At 40.4% G+C, this 22,775-nt stretch overlaps 1 pseudogene; it reads right to left on the bottom strand.

The window, feature by feature from the left end:
- The window catches only part of LOC137007541 (uncharacterized), a 90,120-nt pseudogene that overhangs the window by 46,653 nt on the left and 20,692 nt on the right, over window positions 1–22,775 (bottom strand).

The raw sequence follows: 22,775 nt of genomic DNA, 5'->3' as shown, positions 1-22,775 counted from the left end.
TGCAGATTATGAGTTACCTGCGGTGAGTCCAACATAATGAATCCAAAAAACACAACACAGTGAGCGAATGCCGGTGGTAAACACTCATGTTCCAATACTCATGCATGAGTTTTGGGAGGCATTCCCATGAAATGAGCTGTGAAGGAGGGGGGTTGTTCTTACGCATGCGCTCATTTAAAAAACTCAGTAACAGTCTTTGGTTTCTCAGTCGATGAAAAGATCCTCTTTAGCACCTTTAAGCAGAATGACAGGCTTAGTAACCAGTCACTTTCATTACATCTTTTTTCCATACAATAAAGATAATGGTGACTGAGTTTGTCTTACATCTTCTTTTGTGTTCTACAGCAGATTATTGGTCTAGAATGGCATGAGGGTGAGTGAATGATGGCATTAATGTTTGAATGAACTCTCTTTAAATGGCAATGAGAAATAGTTTTAAAGGTGCAGAGTGTAAAGTTTTTCGTCTGAGACAGAATAGAGTAGCCAGTCAAGCAAACACGCTCTGAAGAGCAGTTTGTCTGTTTAGGGCTGCTGTAGAAACATGTCGGCACAAAATGGCGACTAACATGTAAGGGGACCTACGGTGTATTAAAAAAGAAATGGCTCATTCTAAGGTAATAAAAACTTAATGGTTCATTATATAAGCTCTTTTTACACCACATACATACTTATGTATATTATATTGCATTTCTGCCAATAGATCCTCCTAAAATTTTCACATTGTACCTTTAAGGTAAAAATGGGCAACTTTTTTGATACTACTTTTGATTTCAATAGAATCCATGGGTGTCGGTACCATTGTATGTGGGTAGGACAAGGCCTTGTTACACTGTGAATGTATTCATTGTGTCTAACCAAAAGCTTTAGTTTGTTTGGTTTCCTCTTAAGTGTAATTGTTTTTCACTATGAATATATTAATATGCGAAATGTTGTCATGTGCATTTGAGTTATTTTTTGCTGTGTTTTTCGCATAGATGCATGTTTGAATGTGGGCAATGTGTGAAAGCAGAAAGGTCATGCATGGCAGAAATAGACCAATATGTCATTTAAAGGAAGTTCACACTTGTTGAAGTTTGCTCTTGCCTTAAAAGGACATTTTGCAACAAAAGAGACAATTTGACAATGATGATTCAGAAATCAAACAAACTAAACACTTCGATAACTAGTATAATTCTTCAATATGGACAATGAAGCACGAAATCTATAATCTGGGTTTTTCTCAATGTAGTAGCATCTATTTCTAATTTACACCTAAAGATCACTTTAAAACAAAACAAACAATAGCAGTTGACTGACTATTAGTAAGGCGGGTTCTTTTCATGTCTCATTGGGCAGTGTGGTGAGTACTGGAAGTGGTAAATGTGCTTTCCAAACAATGCAGACCCCCCACCCCCCTTTTTTCAGTGGTTATGTTGCTCTCACCTTGTGTCTTTCTGTATCACCTTATAGCCAAAGGCAACATTTTGACTCTGTGAAGGTGAAGGCAAAGTGAAGTTTTTCCAGGTAACAGGATCAATGTTAAAAGCCATCACCGACTGAGATGCTTAAGTGTTCAGAAGTGATAAAAAAAAGACTGAATTACTAACTAGAAACTGTAATTTTACAATTGAAATATTGTTTGCTGATTGGTCAATACAACATTACAGCCATGCTAAAATATATTCTATAGTAACAGATGCCAGTTCAGCAGCTGCTGGTCATTTCACTGTGTAGCACCAATAAAGGCAATTATGTAATAAGATAACATAAAAATATTTTGTAACATTAAAAAAAAAGAAAAGAAAAGAAAAGAAAAGAAAAGAAAAGAAAAGAAAAGAAAAGAAAAGAAAAAAAGTAAAAACTCCAAATTCTGTTTAGGCCTTGAGCCTAAAAAACTTTAGTTTGTTTGGTTCCTCTTAAATGTAATTGTTTTACATTTCAGAACATATTAATATATGAAAAGCTGTCAAGGGCATTTGAGTTGAGTTGAGTTATAGATTTTGCAGTGCTATTTTCGTAGATGCATGTTTTAATGCGTGCAACATATGTGTGAACATATGAGTCAGAATTAGATGAGAGGGCATTTAAAAAAAAGTTCACACTTATTGATGTTTGTTCTTGCCTAGAAAGGACTTTTTTATCTTCATCCCTATCATATGTCTGTTCACAATATATATATATATATATATATATATATATATATATATATATATATATATATATATGCTATAACATTTGAAAGATTGTCAAGGTTTTTAACTCACAAGGCTGTCTAAAATTAGATGTGTCTAATGTCTTATGATCAACAGTGTTTCGGAATGTTGAGTAATTGTAAATTTACAGTAAAACAAAACTGTAAAAGCTTTAAACATAGTTCCTATGAGTTTTCTTTTTAAATCACTCATCCATCTATTCATGTACAACATGATTATTGGAATGCATTTTTAACAGCTGTAGTTTTTAACAAATAACAAATAAAAATATTAAGAGAATGTACCTGGCTAGATTATGTAACTAGTTAATTTTAAAGTATCTTATTGCCACTCACTGATTACAATTGTACAAGAAGGGGAAAAAAAGGCTTAAGACTTGCAACACAAGAAGGCTAACAGAGAGGAAATAAACAGCTATTGAGGTAGTGACTATGTGTTACAAAATAACAAATACGTAATAAAAGACTTACCACAGAAGATGTACAATCTAATACAGAACTTGTGGTCCATTGTAACCTGTCAAATGTAGATATGGAGGACTTATGAGGTGAGAGAAGAGAAGAGTCCTAGAGGTGGTTCAGATGTAAAAAAAAAAAAAAAAGGTGGGGGAGCATCTAACTAAAAAGGAAAAACCTATTTGATAAAGAGGAAATGAGTACATTCAAGAAAGATGAAGCATAAGAGAATGCTCAAGATAAAATTAATAAAAAGTTATTAAATACACAGAATACATATTTATTTATTGAATTAAATCTAAAAAAAAAAAAAAAAATTACCCACATTGTTGTTTACGAACTCATTAAATACTCAATAACCAGATGCCAATAGAGCTGTCCAAGAAAAGTATTTAGAAGAGACATATTTGCTATGTGGTGTATGGTTGTGGATTTTTAACCTCTATTTGCAAATAGTAAGCATAACTGAAGCTGATGATGGTGTCTGTAGCGAGTCTGTTTAACCTAGGCTTTTCCAGCACACAGCCAATCTAATCATCATATATACACGATTATAGTTAGAAAGATGCAAGCTTTCTTTCTAAATGCACAAAACACAGTGCAAGTTTAATAAACTTTTGTAAGCCTGTTTATTTACAACAAAAGCATCTAAAACGGCAATGCATCCGATGTGTAAATAATAAAATTTACACAAATAATCCAGTCACAATATTCATATTTTAGACACATGAGCCATTACCTAAACCTGCAGCTATTTGCTGCCATGCTGTGTTTTCTGCCCCTTATTTGCATAAATTTGAGAATGGAGGGTCCTGTTCCAAATGGTACACATTATGCACACTTGTGGCCTTGTGGACTAACAATGTGTGTCCATTAAGTCCACAACACTGTTTGTAGGTTTCAGAAGGGTGCTCGCAAGCGCCCCGTTTGAGATGCACCCTCGAGGTGCATTTTTGCAGAGTCCAAACTGAGGCGAGCTCGACAGCAGACTTCTACCCAACAGTCAAAGTGCCATTACATCACAAAAGTCTGAATTCAGAAGAAAAAATTGCAGGTCTTAGGGTTCCATTTGCGACACAGCCTTATTTTTTTATGTTCTTCCATTACTAACTTCCTTCCCTCTTCTGGACTGAGATGTATGACATTGCTTATGTTGGACGAGTGCCCATTACCAGCGGAAGCTAAACAATGGGTTTAACAAAACACCCTAAGCCTAAGGATGAAGACGCTTTGAGTCTTTAGCCTTGTCCAAAAACCCACACTTGCAGTCTTTGCACTTAACCACTTGTTTACTTGTATGACATAGTTCCTATATTTGGCTCAAGTGGTCAAGTGGGCGTGAAGACTGCAATTGTGTGTAGAACATTTGATTGCCTGATGGGACATACTTATAGTCTTGCAAAAAAAATGCAAGCGTTTACAGCTTTTTTAAAATTATTATTCTCAGTACTTTGCATTTTAAAATACAGCTCTAAATGTCTGTTCATTGGTCGCTAACTACCAATTTTAAAATTGTGGTGCTTCTTTAAGTGATAAACAGCAGTTGCAAATGTACAAAATACACATAGCCTACTCATCTTTGCATCAATAAAATGCACAACACTTTATATTTTACTAACAAAATTATACAGTATAATCAATTTAACTTACAGTCGTACTGTATGTTTTCCCTGACATCTCGCGATTTCGGGGCATGTGAGTTCCCGAACATAATGCATGATGGGATATGCTTAGCCTTGAATACTACTCAGAAGCGGTATTCAAGATAGTGTGGGTTTAGTGTGCATTAAAGGCACTGCACTTGGGCATTTTTAAGACAGTCTTGCGAACTTACTTCCTGTCGCATGCATGAGCTTTCAAGTGGCCAAGACCGCAAGTGTGGGTGTTTGGACAAAGCATTTGACTTAGCACAGCCATTAAGGCACTATTCCGTTCCCCATAGCAACTCCTAGGGGATGCAGCACGAGTTCCCTTTCGAAAGGTAACGTCTCCGGTTACGCATGTAACCATGGTTCCCTGAGAATAGGGAGCAAGACGCTGCATCCCTTTGCCATGCTTCAGGCATTCCTGCTCTGGTCTCCTTAAGACAAGAAGAGGATGGTGTTATTCACAGGTGCTATTTTATACTCACTGGATCAGAAGTAGACGAGGGAGACACATACCCATTTACACCTGGTGATTTAATGATGACTTAATTTGCAGATAATGAGTTACGGCAATTGTTTCAGTTGCTAACCAGATGGTGTGGAGCATATCCATTCAGATTTACGGAAATTTGCAGTAGTAGTGTATGATCAGAGTCTGAATCTGAATCATCCCAACAACAATAAAGAATACAGCAGCATGTTTAAAATTACTAAAAAAGGCCAAAGTTAGCTCACTCTCAAATACCCTAAGCCATAAATATCACAGTGATCTGCACAACACACTAGGATAAAACTGGTTACACTGTCAGATCGTAACAGTTGCAGTACGTTACGAGACTAGACACTTCCGCCACTTTTTACTAATGTTGATATCCTGTTTTCTCCCCTTATCTACATGGCAACAGGACCCTTTTACACTCATAGGATGCATTTTTGCATGTTCTTCACAACTTGAACAACATTTTAACCCAGTACATGGAGTAGGTCAACTAGACCTTTTTTTTTTTCCAGTACATATTTTCAAAGTGATTTATTTATTCTGTCACCAAGTAAACTGTAACAATAGTTTAATAATTCACTCCTATATTCACTTGTATGATGTTTATGGTGTTGAGTTTAGTTTAGGCTATAAAATATAAGGAAATATGGGACTTTGCATTGAGTGTTTATCTATAAAATGTTTTCAGTACATTCTAATGTGTCTTTCTACATTGATTTATAAAATAAATAAATAAATAAACCAAGGTTTTAGGTAGTTGTTGGGTTTGCTGCAATTAAATCTGACACCTCAGTCTCACAAACACCACAAATCACAGAATTTCCTAACTTACCTTCATACTTAAATTTTTATTTAAGGTATGCATACAAATGACATAAAAATAAGTGTAATGGATAATGCCAAAATTATTTAATCTAAATTTATTTTAATTTCCTTGCCAACGTGCCAAAAAAAAAAAAAAAAAAGCAAATCAAACAACATCTTTATATAAAGCAGAAAACATTAAATTCATTGATTAAACATTAATTTCACACCCAGTGCAAATCCCTATTATGAAAATTTGAAGAAATGAGATGATAAAACTACGGAATCTTGTTTCTGCCACTCAATAACAAATAAAAAAGCTAACTGCAAACTTGTATGTCACACAATTGTCTTTATTTCTCAGAATTGCAAGTTTATATCTGAATTTTCTCTGAATTGCGATACATAAACTCGCAATTGCAAATGAAAAAGTCAGAATTATGATAGAATTGTAATTTTTCCTCAGAACTGGATTTTATATGTCGCAACTGTAACTTTTTTTCTCTGAATTGTGAGTTTATATCTCGCAATTCGGAGAAAAAGTTTACAAAAGTCAGAATTGTGAGAAAAAAAGTCTAAATTACCTTTTGTATTTTTTTTAATTCTGTGCTGTGGAAACAAGCTTCAGTAGAAAATAAAAAAACAGTGAGAAAAAGATCCTCCAATAATTCTAATATTTCTGCTACAGTTCATACAGTTCATTATAAGTTTCCATAACAAAGAAGGAAGTCAAATATTTGGCATGCTATAAATACTTTGGTAACTCGCTCTGCTCACTGATAAGATGATGCGTAATCTGAAGTAACTTCAAAATTGTACAGTTATCATTTAAATAAAGTGTTCTAAATCAGTCAATGGGGTTTTAAATATATTCATGTTTCATTCTCAAACCCAAAAAACACAATCAGTACATACATATCTTATAACTGTTTGAATGCACATTATTGTGTCATGTCTGGCTCTCCTCCTGCATCCCCCTGCGCCTCCTGCAGCATCTGCTTGTACTGGCTTTTGAAGAACCCAGCCTTGTAAAGAGAAAACATGCAGTAATATGCTGTAAGCATTAAAAAATATAGATTGTGTATTAAGGTGAATGTGTGAGGGACTGAAAGTGATTTTATGAAGGCGATATACCTTAAAGAGGACCGCTGTGATGAGAGCCAGTAGCAGCAGTCCTCCTATCACTCCTCCAATGATCTCTTTGGTCAGGTTCACCTCCTCATACACCTCCACTTGAGTGTTAATCTACAAAGTGAAAAACAAAAATGTGAGCAAGTGAATTTTAAGTGCAGTCAGAAGTGATCTCATTGTAACTCGCAAAGATGTTCCATGTCAAACAATAGATAATTATAATAGATTATAATTAATTATAGATTATAATTTGGGTTAAATAATGGATAAATACTATTTGTGAATGATATTACTACACTGAATTCAATGATAGATATGACATTTCAATTCTGTCACTGGACACTTGAGTAGGTTAGACCAAAGGATGACACGTACAGCCTAACTAAGCAAGATTAAACATGGTTATTTAATTACTATTAACAATCCTTTGTTTAGGGCTGGATGATTAATCGAAAAGTATTCGAAATCGAAATTCAGAACCTCTAACCAACGTAATTTTTCCATGTCGGTTATTTCATTTTTTTTCATTCTGTTAAAAACATACTACCGCGTGTGTAGCCATGTGACTCTGCCCCGTCCAGTCAGTGGCATGAAAGCAACATAAATGGCGAGTCAACACACAGAGACAGGGCGAGAGCGGTGAGACTTGCCTCTTCACTAAACATGTACGTGTTTTAAGGTTTGCCAGTTAGGACATTCAAGTGATTTTAGACGATTGTATGTGTATTACTATAGATCAAGCTACCATGCTCACGCAGCTGCATTGTGGCATGAACACTCACACAAACAGTAGCTGCGCAAATCGTGAAGATCGCGCACACTGAGAGGAACGCAGAAACTAGTTGTCAAACTGTCCTGTGATTTATCACTAAAGTAGCTTAGAAACTCAAAAGTTATTATAGCATATATTTTCTACTTTTGAAGGAACTATTTATAACCCACAACTTCACAATTAATAGAGAGACAGTATAACTATTTCACACACACAATCACTCTCATTACGTACTGGTACTTTCCTAATTTATCTTTATATAATTTACAATGAGCAGAAATCTGTAAGAAATATTACGACTCATAGATAAGATCTCACTTTCAGCAGTTATTTTATGTCAGATCACTCTTTCAATAGGAAAAAATATCACACTTTTAATAGTCAATCATATTTAATGTACAAACCTTGTAAGTGAACTATGATGGCAAACAAAAACAAAAAAACTGAAACAAAATAACCGTTCAACCGTTAATCGTAAGCGAGGTAAAATATTCAATTAATCAAGGTTTTGATTTTAGGCCATAATCTTCCAGCCCTACTTTTGTTATAATGCATCTGCTTTAGTGTGTGTATGATGCACATCCTTCTCTCTTTTTGGTCAAATAAATGCAGTCTAGGTGGTAGTGTAAGTACTTTTGTCTCTGTGGCATTTCTTTAATACTAATTTAAAAGAAATACTGTGACTTACTATGAAAACACACTTGTGCAAAGTTTACTTTGCACAAGTGTGTTTTCATAGTACGTATACATATACTGTACGTTTCACAGGACTTATATGTGTGAAAGTGCAATTTTCAATATATTTGCAAGAATCAAAAAGAGAAAAATTATGTGGTGTGAAAAAATAAGAGAAATATACAGAACAAATGAACAAATCATAAGCTATAAAAACAGTAGACTGCAGTTATAGATTCTTTCAAACAGAGCAGTGTTTTGAGAGTTATTTTTACAGTTATTAGACTTGACATGAACGATCACTGAATCACCTGGAGAGACGGTGCAGTGCCTTGAGAATCAGAGGAAAAGAAAATATATTTGCTCTTGTCATAATCCAGAGACACTGAACTGATCAACTCAAACACAGCAGCTCTGAGTCCAGTCTAAGAGAGACACAGAATATGACAATAAGAAATGATCAAACAATTATGAATTATGAATTATATATATATATATATATATATATATATATATATATATATATATATATATATATATACATACAGTTGCAAGAAAAAGTATGTGAACCACTTGCAGAATCTTTGAAAATGTGAATAATTTTAACAAAATAAGAGACATCATGCAAAATGCATGTTATTTTTTATTTAGTACTATCCTCAGTAAGATATTTTACATAAAAGATGGTTACATATAATCCATAAGACAAAAAAAAAAAAAAAATATATAGCTGAATTTATTAAAATAACCACACTCAAAAGTATGTGAACCATTGAATCTTTATACTGTGTGTGGTTACCTGAATGATCTACGACTGTTTTTTTGTTTTGTGATGGTTGTTCATGAGTCTCTTGTTTGTTCTGAGCAGTTAAACTGAGCTCTCTCTCTCTCTCTCTCTCTCTCTCTCTCTCATATGTCAATAGATTAAAGGGATAGTTCACCCAAAAATGAAAATTCGATGTTTATCTGCTTACCCCCAGTGCATCCAAGATGTAGGTGACTTTTTTTCTTCAGTCGAATGCAAATTATGATTTTTAACTGCAACCGCTGCCGTCTGTCAGTCAAATAATAGCAGTGATTGGGAACTTGAACAATAAGAGTCGAAAAAACGTCCATAGACAAATCAAAATTAAACCCCTGCGGCTCGTGACGGCACATTGATGTCCTAAGACACGAAACGATCGGTTTGTGCGAGAAACCAAACAGTATTTATATAATTTTTTACCTCTAATACACCACTATGTCCAACTTCGTTCAGCTTCCGGCTAGTCAGGTCTGATCGCTCTGACAACGGAAGTGATGTCTCACGCTCATTGAAGTATATGGGCGAGACATCACTTCCGTCACCAGAACACGTTTTTTGACCTCACTAACAGGAAGCTGAACAGAGTTGGACATAGTGGTGTATTAGAGGTAAAAAATTATATAAATACTGTTTGGTTTCTCGCACAAACCGATCGTTTCGTGTCTTAGGACATCAATGTGCCGTCACGAGCCGCAGGGTTTAATTTGGATTGTCTATAGAAGTTTTTTCGACTCTTATTGTTCAAGTTCCCAATCACTGCTATTATTTGAATGACAGACGGCAGCGGTTGCAGTTAAAAATCATAATTTGCGTTCGACTGAAGAAAAAAAGTCCTCTACATCTTGGATGCCCTGGGGGTAAGCAGATAAACATCAAATTTTCATTGTTGGGTGAACTATCCCTTTAATTGCACATAAAAATAAAATAAAAATCAGAGCAAAAACGTTTCAGAATTCACAGTGTATAGTATGTGCAACAGCAAAGAGTTGTTTACATTTCAGACAAATCAAGTTGTGATACTGAACAGGACCACATAGAGATGCCATTGACCTGCATATATACTAAAGTCCACAGCAACATACACAGGACAAATCCAAACATTATCCTGAATGTGTGTGAAAATGTGAATGTACTGAAATGTTTCTGTGCATGAATACAATGTGCGATCAGTACGTCCAGTATGAAGGTAAATCAGTAGCAAAAACCAGAGAGGTTGCTGATTTGAATGTGAGAACTTGTCGTATTAATATTTGTATTTGTAAATTGAAATTTACACTCACAGCCCTGATGTGAAAAGCTGAATGTTTCGATTTGCACACACAGACAACAATCAAAACACCTGTGTTACGAAGTTGTAGTTGCAGATTAATATTTACAAATGTGTAAAATGGCATTCACATAAACAAAATGACAGACACAAATGTGTAAGACATATTTACTTTTGCACTTTACTTCAGTTTCGCTGTACAGCTTCAAGTCGGCGCTTACAACTCATATCTGGCAGAACAAGTTAATTTCCTGGCGCTTTGACTTTTGCTACTGTTTTTGCGATATTTCTGTTGCAAAACTGACTTGAGCGCTAGAAAGCAAACGTGAGAAAGCAGAACGGGGGTGGGGGGTGAAGCCGTTTTATTGGTTCATGCCCGACCAATGAACACGCCAGTGTAAGCACTGTTCGTATACCATGAGAGGGCACTTTATTTATTTAATTTATATTAAATGAATTAAATAAATGGAATGAATGATTCTCTCTGCCATCTCTGATATAATCAGCATGGGCTTTAAGAGCATCTAACTGCGTGACATAAATTACGTTATGACACAATTTCACATACCTTTTTTTTTGTGTGTGTGCATTAAATTATTTTAACGTGTAAAGGATTTGAATTAATCACATGAGTTAACACTTTAATGTTGACAGCCATAATATATATTATATATATATATATATATATATATATATTATATATATATATGTTTATTTGTATGTTTGTGTATATGTATGTATGTGTGTGTGTGTGTGTGTGTGTGTGTGTGTGTGTGTGTGTGTGTGTGTGTGTGTTCTGTGATATGAATTAGCTTTAAAAGTCAGATACCTGCTCAATCCATCCAGAGCTCACATTTCCAGATATATAATAGAGTTTCCAATCATTCTTTATGAGATTGACGTCACAGCTGAACACGGCACACACTGCCACAGAGCAGTTCTGACACACACACATAGAGAGAGAGTTTCATTGATATATGTTTAAAAAATACTATTAATAAATTGTGGAAAACTAATGAGGTAAAACAAAACTAAATTTAAAAAAAGTGTCCTCACCACCACACGATGATTTTTAACAACGTCCAACAATGCAAAATTGGTGATAACAGGCTTCTCCATGTTATCGCTTTTACAGCCATAAATCTTTAGAAAGAAAGAAAGAAAGAAAGAAAGAAAGATTATTAATGATATTATATTAGTATATTATAGTATATTAATTTTGTAATTCCAGAAGTTATAATCTGTATTTGTTCTTCAGTAAAAACGTCTCGGTTACGTATGTAACCCTCGTTCCCTGAAGGAGGGAACGGAGACATACGTCAGTAGTGACCGACGAATTGGGATATCGCTAGAGTGCCCCTATCAGCTTTGAGAGAACTAAAACAAGCCAATGGAATTGGCGTGCGATATTTGCATAATGCGCACCTCCCCTAACAGGTGGATATAAAAAGGGGGGCAGATGCAATCGCACTCTGTTTTTCGCTGAGGAGACAACCGGTGTCCGCACTGCAGCGAGGGTACAGAAACTGTGGCGACAAGACGTACGTCTCCGTTCCCTCCTTCAGGGAACGAGGGTTACATACGTAACCGAGACGTTCCCTTTCAGTCGGTCACGTTCGACGTACGTCAGTAGTGACCGACGAATTGGGATCCCAACTAAAACGCCACAGTTACGAAACCCCTTCCAGTGCCCAGCGCAGGCTCTAGCCGCCCGTCGCACCAAGGGGACGGAGAAGGGGGCGAGCTTACGCCGGGAAGTCTACTGCTGTTCCGATATACCCACTAAGTAAACTAGACTACACTGGGGAAGCGAACCCGTAAGGAACGCTGCGGAAACCACTACCTACCCAGAGGGGAAGGAATTTACATGGAAAACATATGGACTGGCCCGCAGGGCAGAACGCATATGAGTCCCTGGGATGGCTCCACCTGAGTAGGGGGAGACTCATCTGACAGGAGAAAGCAGAAGCTCTGCTGAGGGAAAGACACGGACTCACCGTAGGGAGTAACCGTGGACAATACACATATGGAATCACTCACGTAGAGGGATTGCAACATATGGAACCCAACCAACAGACAACATCGAAGATGGATGTTGGTCTGGCATCAGACACTCCGCAATGCCCGAGCCGAAGGTGGAGGTGGAGGAACTCGACAGGGTTCACCGAACGGGGAACACGACTGGAGTCAACAGATGCACATATCCTGCCCAGGGGGCGGGAGTGGCATTGCAAGCCGACACGAGCACAGGTTCAACGCGTCTACCGGCTGGTGGAAGCGAGTACACGGGAAGAACCAGCTTACACGTAAGCTAAAAACCCTAGCAAACGTGTTGGGTGTCGCCCAGCCCACAGCTCTACAATCTGTCAGCGAGGCGCCATGAGCCAGCGCCCAGGAAGAGGCCACTCCTCAGGTGGAGTGTGCTCTCAACCCGAACGGGCAAGGCACGCCCTGGGAACATAAGCCAGGGCGATGGCATCCACTAACCAGTGGGCCATCCTCTGCTTGGAGACAGCCTTTCCCTTCTGCTGGTCTCCGTAACAGACAAAGAGCTGATCTGAGGTCCTAAGCTTCAAGTTCTATCCACGTAAACACGCAGGGCGCGAACTGGACAGAGCGAAGCTAGGGCTGGGTCTGCCTCCTCCGAAGGCAGCGCTTGCAGGTTCACTACCTGATCTCTGAAGGGAGTGGTAGGAACCTTGGGCACATATCTAGGCCGGGGTCTCAGGAAGACGTGAGAATCCCCAGGCCCAAATTCCAGGCACGATTCGTCGACCGAAAATGCGTGCAGGTCCCCTACCCTCTTAACATGAGGCCAATGCAACCAGGAGGACGGTCTAAGAGACAGTACTTTTAACTTGACTAATTGCAAAGGCTCAAGGGATGACGCCGAAGTTAGCTAAGAACTAAGGTGAGATCCCTAGAGGGTAAGGAGGGTGGGCAAGGCGGAATCAGTCCCCTCGCCCCCCTCAGGAACCTGATGATCAGACCGTGTTTCCCCAGGGCTTGCCATCAACTGCATGGAGATGTGCAGCGAAGCGGCAACATACACCTTGAGGGTGGAGGGAGACAGCCTTCGCTCCAAGCCCTCTTGCAGGAAGGAAAGCACAGATCTGACCGAGCATGATCGGGGGTCCTCTCGTCTTGCGAGAGGAGCACCATTCAACGAATAGGTTCCACTTCAACGCATAGAGGCTCCTCGTGGAGGAGCTCTAGCGGAAGTGATGGTGTCTACGACCGCCTGCGGGAGATCACCCAGAACCTCCGCATCCCGTCCAGGGACCACACGTGGAGGTTCCACAGGTCGGGACGCGGGTGCCATAGGAAGCCCCATCTCTGAGTCAGGAGGTCCTTCCTCAGAGGAATCGGCCAAGGAGGGGCTGTCGTGAGGAGCATTAGGTCCGAAACCCGGGTCCGAGTGACCAATATGGAGCCACTAACAAGACCTGCTCCTCATCCTCCCTGACCTAGCACAGGAGCTGTGCGAGAAGGCTCACTGGGGGAAAACGCATATTGCGTAGGCCCCGGGGCCAGCTGAGTGCCAGGGTATCCGTGCCGAGCGACTCGCCGGTCAGGGAAAACCACTGGCCGAGGGCAGTTCCTGGGGAGGCAACAGGACTACCTGGGCCTCGCCGAAGTAGTGCCAGATCAGCTGGACCGCCTGGGGATGGAGCCGCCACTTGCCCGCAAGTGGAGGCTGCCATAAGAGCTCGTAGGCTGCACGGTTAAGCACACCTGGGACATGAGTGGCCTGAAGCGACCTCAGATGCTTCTGACTCCATAGCAAGAGATGGCAGGCGAGTTGCGATATGCGACGGGAGCGTAGACCAGCCTGATGGTTGATGTACGCAACGGCTGCCGTGCTTGTCCGAGCGGACCAGTACGTGCTTGTCTGACAGCAGCTCCTTGAAGCGGCCCAGTGCAAGACATACTGCTAGCAACTCGAGGCAATTGATATGCCAATGCAGTCGAGGCCCCGTCCAAGACCCGAACCGCATGCCCGTTGTACATGGCCCCCCATCCGGTGGTAGAGGCATCTGTGTGGACCACAGCGTCCAAGGGGTACTCCTGCCCACAGGAACAAAGGGTCCGACCACCGGATGAGGGTAGGGCGGCAGCTCCGTGTCACGAGGACACTGAGCGTGCTGCGCTGCCACGGCCATCTCGGGACCCAGTCGCGGAGCCGGTGTTGAAGCGGCCTCATATGGAGCAACCTGAGCGGCGAAACGCGGCTGCAGGTGCCACATGCCCCAGGAGCCTCTGAAGTCTTTCAGTGGGGCCGCCATCCTGCGCTTGAGCGAACTCAGGCAGTTCAACACCGACTGGACGCGCTCCTCAGAAAGGCGCACAATCCAGGCGACCGAGTCTAGCTCGAGACTGAGAAAAGAGATCCTCTGCCCGGGGGCGAGTTTGCTCTTGTCCCAGCTGACCCAAAGACCCAACAGGCTGAGGTGAGCTAAACCATCTCCCTGTGTACGCACAACTGCTTCGCGAGCTGGCCAGGAACAACCAGTCGTCGAGGCAGTCGAGAATGCGAACGCCCTGTTCCTTGAGGGGAACAATGGCCACCTCCGCAACCGTGTAAGGCGTGGAGCGACAGGGCCAGCCCGAAGGGTAGGAGTTTGTACTGACATGCTCGACCCGAGCGCAGAATCGTGACATGAAAGTATGCATCCTTCAGGTCGAATGCTGCAAACCAAACCCCGGGACGGACGCACTCGAAAATGCGCTTCTGCATGAGCACCTTAAACGGCAGCCTGAAGGTACCGGTTCAAGACGCGCAGATCCAGGATTGGCCATAGCCCACCGCCCTTTAGGGTACAATGAAGTAGGGCTGAACCTGACTTCAAATCGGCTGGAGGGACCGGCCCGATTGTATCCCTCACCAGGAGGACAGCAATCTCCACTCGGAGAACAGGTGCAATGTCCAACGACACCTAAGTGAAGTGGACACCCCTGGACGCCGGAGGACACCGGGCGAAATGAATCGCATAGCCGAGTCTGATAGTACGCATGAGCCAGCGGAACGGGCTGGGGGCACTAACCAGGCCTCCAGACACCGAGCCAGCAGAACCAAACGCACCACAGACGTACCGGGGGTGGGGAAGCGAACCAGAGTACGGGGACCCGACTCGGGCGGCGTGGTAGCGGCCCAGAGTGTGATCAGACTCTGCGAGGTAGCAGTGCGTATGGGAGACGGCACACTGGGCGCGGCCTGCACCAACACACTGACACCTGCTGGCGAGGTGAGAGGGGGCTGGGAGTAGCAACGCGGGGCGCTGCACATCGCCAGCAACACTCTTGGGACGTAGAGGATCGGAAAACAGTTCTTAGTGGGTACCGCTGGACTCCGGAGAGCCAGCGGCGGAACAGACCAATTCTCCACCCGGCCCTCCTCTGGGGGAGAAAGAACCGTTTACGTCAGCTCCAGGTCGCCATATCTCCAGGACCGTCTCCCGCTAGTCAGGTGACTGCGGGTTGAGCGGGCTGGGTTCAAGGCCAGTTTGTGAGATGAGCGCATCGAGAAAGCACACTTTGACGACGGCACATCCCAGCAAGACTCGCCAGGGGTGTTTCTGGACCACCATGGTGGACATTGTCTGGCCAGGGGCCTGCGCTTTGATTTGCATCCTGCGTAGCTCAACCCCGACTCAGAACTACCCACATGCAATGAGTGCTTTGACCTACTGCAGACTTGCCAGGGGCCAAGACTCATGCAGGGCAGAGGTGGTGTGCCCTAGGGGGTAGTGAAAGAGAAAAAACTTGTAGTGCAGATTATGACCCTCTTGGCGTTCCAAATTAACGCCAAAAAAGGCCACAAACTGCCAAGTTTTCTCATGCACATCCGGGCTAAGCCAGGGGGCGGGGCAAGGCGAGTACGCGTCGCACGACACCCCCAGGGGCCCGGAAAAGCATGGTTGCCAAGTCTGAATCCGATTCGGCATGAGCACGCCACAACCGTGGGACGCTCAGCCTCATCTTCATGTTCAGAGCCCAACAATACTCTCTCCAATGTAGCAGTCGACATCTGATCCTCTGCTGGAGCCCTGACTAAGATGTTAGGTCCTCCATATTTATTTTAAGGAGGACCAGCAACACATGCAGAAGCTACCAGCCATGTTGGACAGTGAACGTGGCTGCCCAACTGGACGACACACGGCACCCTGGGCACCGACGTGGCCATGTATCTAAACATGATCCACCCACGAACATAGTCACAACATGTTTGCGATGCACTAGAGGAGTGGGGGGCCCACGGAGAATGACTCGGCGGGTATTGCCCCACTGTGATCCTCTGGTCACACAGGCTTATTAACCAAAGTAGCACTTTTCTGATTCAGAAAAATAACTAGATCGGGGAATAAGTGAGGGGACTCCACCTCATTAAAGGCAGCCGAGTCTCGACCGTGCATCTAGAGCGCCAGACAGCGCGCAGGGTTGCCGTGGCAACGCGCGCTGTCAGCCGGCAATTCGACGGCACACGGCGCGCTGAGCGCTCAAGCCCTTACGAGAAAGGCGAGCAAACAATGCGCCGACGTGGACATATTTCCATAAGAAAATATGACCACCCACAAACACAGTCTCAGCACGCTAAGCAGACATGAGAGAAAGTGATCGTGGCCGTCAGAGAGGATAGGAAACGACCGCCTCCAGAAACGCACAGACAGAATGACATCTTGAAAAAGACGCAGTGTCTGTCTGTGAAGCTCTTTTAGAAGGGGAAACTTCAGCTCTTTTGTGTCGAGACACACAGGGAGCGTCACGACATGTTTAGAAAAACACAGGAGGAACCAGACCAAATCGCAGACCAACCAGTGGAATTACAGCGGAACGCTGGGAAAACAGTAGATGTTTCCACCCGGCTCACTCCAACTCGCGACCTCGCTGCAGGCGTCGTCACACCAACACAAGCGCCGAAACTTCTTCAGAGGCTTGAAGTTCAAACAGCCGCAGGACACCACGTAGGCTCCGAAGCGAAAGACAGAGTGTGATTGCATCTGCCCCCCTTTTTATATCCACCTGTTAGGGGAGGTGCGCATTATGCAAATATCGCACGCCAATTCCATTGGCTTGTTTTAGTTCTCTCGAAGCTGATAGGGGCTCTCTAGCGATATCCCAATTCGTCAGTCACTACTGACGTACGTCGAACGTGACCGACTGAAAGGGAACAATGGTTATTGAGGGAAAATACAAAGAAATATAATTTTCAAAGTACATTTTGATTTAATTAAAGGTAGATTATGTTAATGTCATAGTAATATTTTATTAATTTAAATACTTTTACATCATCCTGAGGCCTACTTGTAAGTTTGCTGAGTTCCCCTAGTTCAGAACACTGGTTTCAAACATAAGTCTAAGTTTCCCTTGGTGACTTTTTCAAACAAATTTCAAAACAATTATGGGTGAATGATGGGATGCCATTTTTCTTCCCTACATCATACCGCAATTATTTATTTACAATTATCAGTATACCTGTATGGCTTATGAGATAAGAAATAAATTCACACACTTGCAGATTTGAATTAGTCCAGATGTCAGTATCACCAAGTTTCACTGGTACTCTGATGAACACTTTGAAAATTAATTCTCTGAGGTCATTTTGAACCTGAAAGAGGAAAAAGAAAGTAAGGGAGAGTTATGTACAGTATTTTCTTCTTTTATCAAAATAAATATAAGATACAATAAAAAAAAATAATAATAATAAAAAAACTAATACCCTTATTATCTGCTGGACAGGTTTCATAAGATCCCTTTTCCCTGAAGTAAAATTAATGTGGATGGTGGTATTTTCATGCCTTTTATTTAAAATGAAGAAAGAAAATGACAATATTACAGTATAGGATAATAGAAAAGTGTGGTATTATTTTTATACAGAAACATGGAGCAGAGCACTAACCTTATCAAGGCAATATAGATGGCGTATTTGACACCGATGGTTTTCTGTTTTTTAAACTCACTGTTGATTGAGTGTTTGTCATTTCCACTGTGAGAGATGGAGGTTTTGATTATTAGTATCATTTATCCATTTCTGATATATTGATCATGTGAGAATCCTCCTAGAGCTCAAGGTCAAAGGCTGTTTCATGCTTTGAGTTCACTCAAACAACTTATGGCACACAAAGATGATGTCATACCTCGTGACCTCAGCAGCAAACGTCACACTTTGGCCTAGTGTACTTTCTTTATTAATACTGTATGTAATGTCAAACACAACCTAGAATTTGAACACAAAAAGCCAGAATAAGACTACATTTTGGACTAATTAAAGGTGTTGTAAGTCATATGACAACAGAACATGTTGAACAGTCACACACACATGAAAGTTGTTCTGGATAAAAGTGTTTGTTGAATGATTAGTTCACTTTCAAATGCAAATTACCCCAAGCTTTACTCACCCTCAAGCCATCCTGTGTCTTAATCCACATCCATCCATCATAAACATACTCCACACGGCTCACTGGTTAAAGGATTAGTTCACTTTCAAATTAAAATTTCCTGATGATTTACTCACTCCCATGTAATCCTAGATGTTTGTGTCTTTCTTTCTTCAGTTAAAAATAAATTAAGGTTTTTGATGAAAACATTTCTAGGATTTTTTTGGACTTCAGTGGAGCCCAAATGGTTGAAGATCAAAATTACAGTTTCAGTGCAGCTTCAAAACATTCTACATGATCCCAGACGAGGAATAAGAGTCTTATCTAGAGAAACCATGGTTCATTTTCTTAAAAAATAAATAAATAAATACTTCAAAACTTGTTAAATATGGATTTTTTTTTATTTACACAAATCCATCACTTTGCTTCAGAAGGCCTTTATTAACTCCCCAGGGCCATGTGGAATATGTTTATGATGGATGGATGTGGATGGAGACACTTTTTCTTCAGATCTTACTCGTTTGGTAACACTTTCTATCACTATAAAGCTCAGATGCATCAGGATATGTATTAATATTTTCAGATTGTGTTCATCATAAAAAAGAAAGTCATAAACACCTAGGATGGCGTTAACTAATTATTTAACTGCTTTGAGTTTAAAAGTAATCAAGTAGGTAAATGAGTGTATATATGCAAATGATTTTAATCGTGATCATGATTCCTGATTCTCTAGATCAATTAAACATACAGCTGTTGTTGTTGTTGTTTGTTTGTTTGTTTTGTTTTTTTACATTTCCATGTTCATGTATCAGTAACAAGCCTCCATGAGCTTTCATGCTTTGGGGCGCCAGATGTCGAGAGTTTAAATACCCGAATCAGAGCTTTCCTCTTAAATCAATAAATTATTCAACAAGTGCTTTACTAAATCTTCCCAACTTGACAACCATGTGCTGATCTGAAAATACAGGCAGATGTGTGTGTTGGAGTTCAGTGATCTCAATTGTGATATTCTGCTCGAATGAATGAATGAAGTATTTGTACTGCCCATCTGTGACTAAATCAGTGAACAAACCTTCTCTGGGACTAATTGTAATAAATCTAAACATGAATCTTGACTATAAAATAAACCCTGTCTATGACTTGATGTTCTCTTGATTTGTGTTCATGTGAAAGTTCAATAATTCTCATGTAAAATGTAAAATGAAATGTCTCAAATGAGAACAATTGTAATTAATAATTTTTGAGCAAAATAATGATTATTAGTTTAACCATTAACACAACAATGAGCAAATGTTCATGTCAGTGGTGTGATTATTGACCTGAGTGTTTCCCTTGAGGATGGGTTTACTGATTTGGCATGCGGTTTCTCCCAAAGTAACTCCTCGCTCAGCATCCAGAGACACACACTCCACTCTGCCCTGCTCATACAGAACGTTTATCATATATTTCAACACACACACACACACATGTAAAACATGCTAACTTACAGTACATTTCATTGCATTGCATTACATGGTTTGAAAATATAAATTAAATAAACATCTCAGGTTACGCATGTAACCATGGTTCCCTGAGAAAAAGTTGCATTAAAGTGGTAGGGGAACGCCTCTGCAGGAACCGGTGTCTGAAACACATATCCAATCTCGGCAATATCATATTGACCGGCGACATCCCATGACATCATAAATGTGACCCGCATGTATAAAAGGGGTGCCCAAACAACATGTTATCCGCTTTTCGTCTGAAGGGACTGTAAGCAGGCGGGCCCCAAGACATGGCTAAGAGACGCAGCATTCTCTGTTCTCAGGGAACCATGGTTACATGCGTAACCTGAGATGTTCCCTTTCGAAAGGGAACTTGCACTGCGTCAAAGCACTAGGGGAACGATATACCAACGCCGCCATGCAATTGCATGGTATCATTGCAAAAGAGACAGAGCCAACAGATTGGGTAAATGCCCTCTGCGTAGTCGATGAGCCCAAAACTGCTAAGATGAGAGTATGTCTGGATCCATGGGATCTTAATAAGCCTATAAAGTGGCCACACTATCCTCTGCCTACATTAGATGACATCACACCAAAGTTGGCTGGTGCCCGTTGGCTGGAGCCTGTGTGATGGATGCTAGATCTGGCTACTGGGCAATCAAGCTTTCTGAAAAAGCCTTGAAACTGACCACTTTCAATACAATCTTTGGTAGATACCAATTTGGCCTCAGCCCAGGATATTTTACAGCAGAAAATAGATGAGATTTATGAAGGTCTGCCTGGAGTTGTGGCCATTGTGGATGATATCTTGGTCTATGGAAAGACAAAGGAGGATCACGACCATAATCTCAGGAGGATGCTGGAAAGGTCTCAAGAAAACAGAGTGCGCCTTAACCCATTTGTGCCCAAATTTTTCTGAATGGTTTCATGCATATAGTCCTGTTAATAGTGTCCTATGTGAACATGTTCTGCATTTATTTTTCCCAGGTTTTTGTTTTTTTTTCTTAAAAAACGTGTTTGAATGTGCGGCAACTATAGTTGCCGGTGGGCAAATATGTTGTATGCAACCCTCAATGTAAAATTTGAATAGGAGGAGAACATTTATGCATCTAACTCAAAATAACTGCTTTCAACAGATCAACAGATCAATCAAAGTTGAAGAACATTCAATGTGAACACAAAAAAGTTGCATCTAGCTTATAATTTCTTGAATATGAAAACACAACAAACAACAAATCCATTAGTCTTAAAGTGGTGGAACATAGTGCCGAACAAAGTCCAGCCATTAAGTTGCTCCAACAGAGCATTGTGAATCAAAAAAGTTAAATTACATCATTAATTTGAAAAAAATACATCTATATGTGACCCTGGACCACAAAGCCAGTCAGAACTCGCACGGGTATATTGGTAGCTATAGCCAACAATACAATGTTTGGGTCAAAATTATTGTTTTTTTTTCTTTTATTGCAAAAATCATTAGGATATAAAGTAAAGATCACGTTCTGTGAAGATATTTTGTAAATTTTCTACTGTAAATATATAAAAAATTATTTTTGTGAGTGGATATACATGGCTAATGACTTCATTTGGACAACTTTAAGGCAATTATCTCAATATTTTTTTGCACTTTCAGATTACAGATTTTCAAATAGTTGAGTCTCGGCCAAATGTCCAATCCTAACAAACCATACATCAATGGAAAGCTTATATATATTCACCTTTCAGATGATGTATAAATCTTAATTTCAAAGAATTGACCCTTATGAATGGTTTTGTAGTCCAGGGTCACATATAACAAACAAACAAAAAATAAATTAATTAAAAAATAAATTAATTAACAAATAACAATATATAATATATAACAATATAAAATATTATGAAAGCAAAAAGCACTAAACAAGAGCAATAACCTTGATTTATTAACCCATTAAACACAGTATACCCCATTTCCCGATTATATATGTACTTACAAGTCATTTGCCCACCGGCAACTATAGTTGCCGCTTGGACTTTTGACTAAGTATGCAAAAAACTATAGATCTCTTGTAAGATTTGTTTTGTTTGGATGATTCTAGAGACCCTCATGATTACGTATATATATATATATATATATATATATATATATATATATATATATATATATATATATATATATATATATATATATATATATATGTCAACAAAAAAATTCTAATGTTAACATGAAAATTACTTTTCTTTGGGAGGGTTTGCCTTCACTATGCTTCCTGGAAGTAGTCTTGTTCTTGAAATCCTTTATTTAGATGTTTTCTTGCATGTCATTGAGAAATAAAACATGGAAAACATCTAGAAAAAAAACTTACAAAAGGAAAATGACAACCATACACTGCGGCAACTATAGTTGCCGGTGGGCTAAAATGGGTTAATCCTGAGAAAAGAACGGTTTACGTTCCTGAAGTCAGCTACTTCGGCCACTGTCTTTCCAAAGATGGAATCAAACCAGACTCATAAAAGAGATGTCAGCACCTAAGAATCGTGCTGAACTTGAAACAATTCTTGGTATGGTCAATTATTTTTCAAAGTTTGCACCCAGTCTTTCGGACATAAACGCACCTCTGAGACAGCTACCGCAGCATGACATGTTCTTTCATAATCTTTTTTTTTAATGATGACATTTGCAGGGCATTCCAA

Source organism: Chanodichthys erythropterus, chromosome 19 (assembly GCF_024489055.1).
Source record: "Chanodichthys erythropterus isolate Z2021 chromosome 19, ASM2448905v1, whole genome shotgun sequence".
NCBI lineage: Eukaryota > Metazoa > Chordata > Actinopteri > Cypriniformes > Xenocyprididae > Chanodichthys > Chanodichthys erythropterus.
This window is presented reverse-complemented; position numbering and strand designations above follow the sequence as displayed.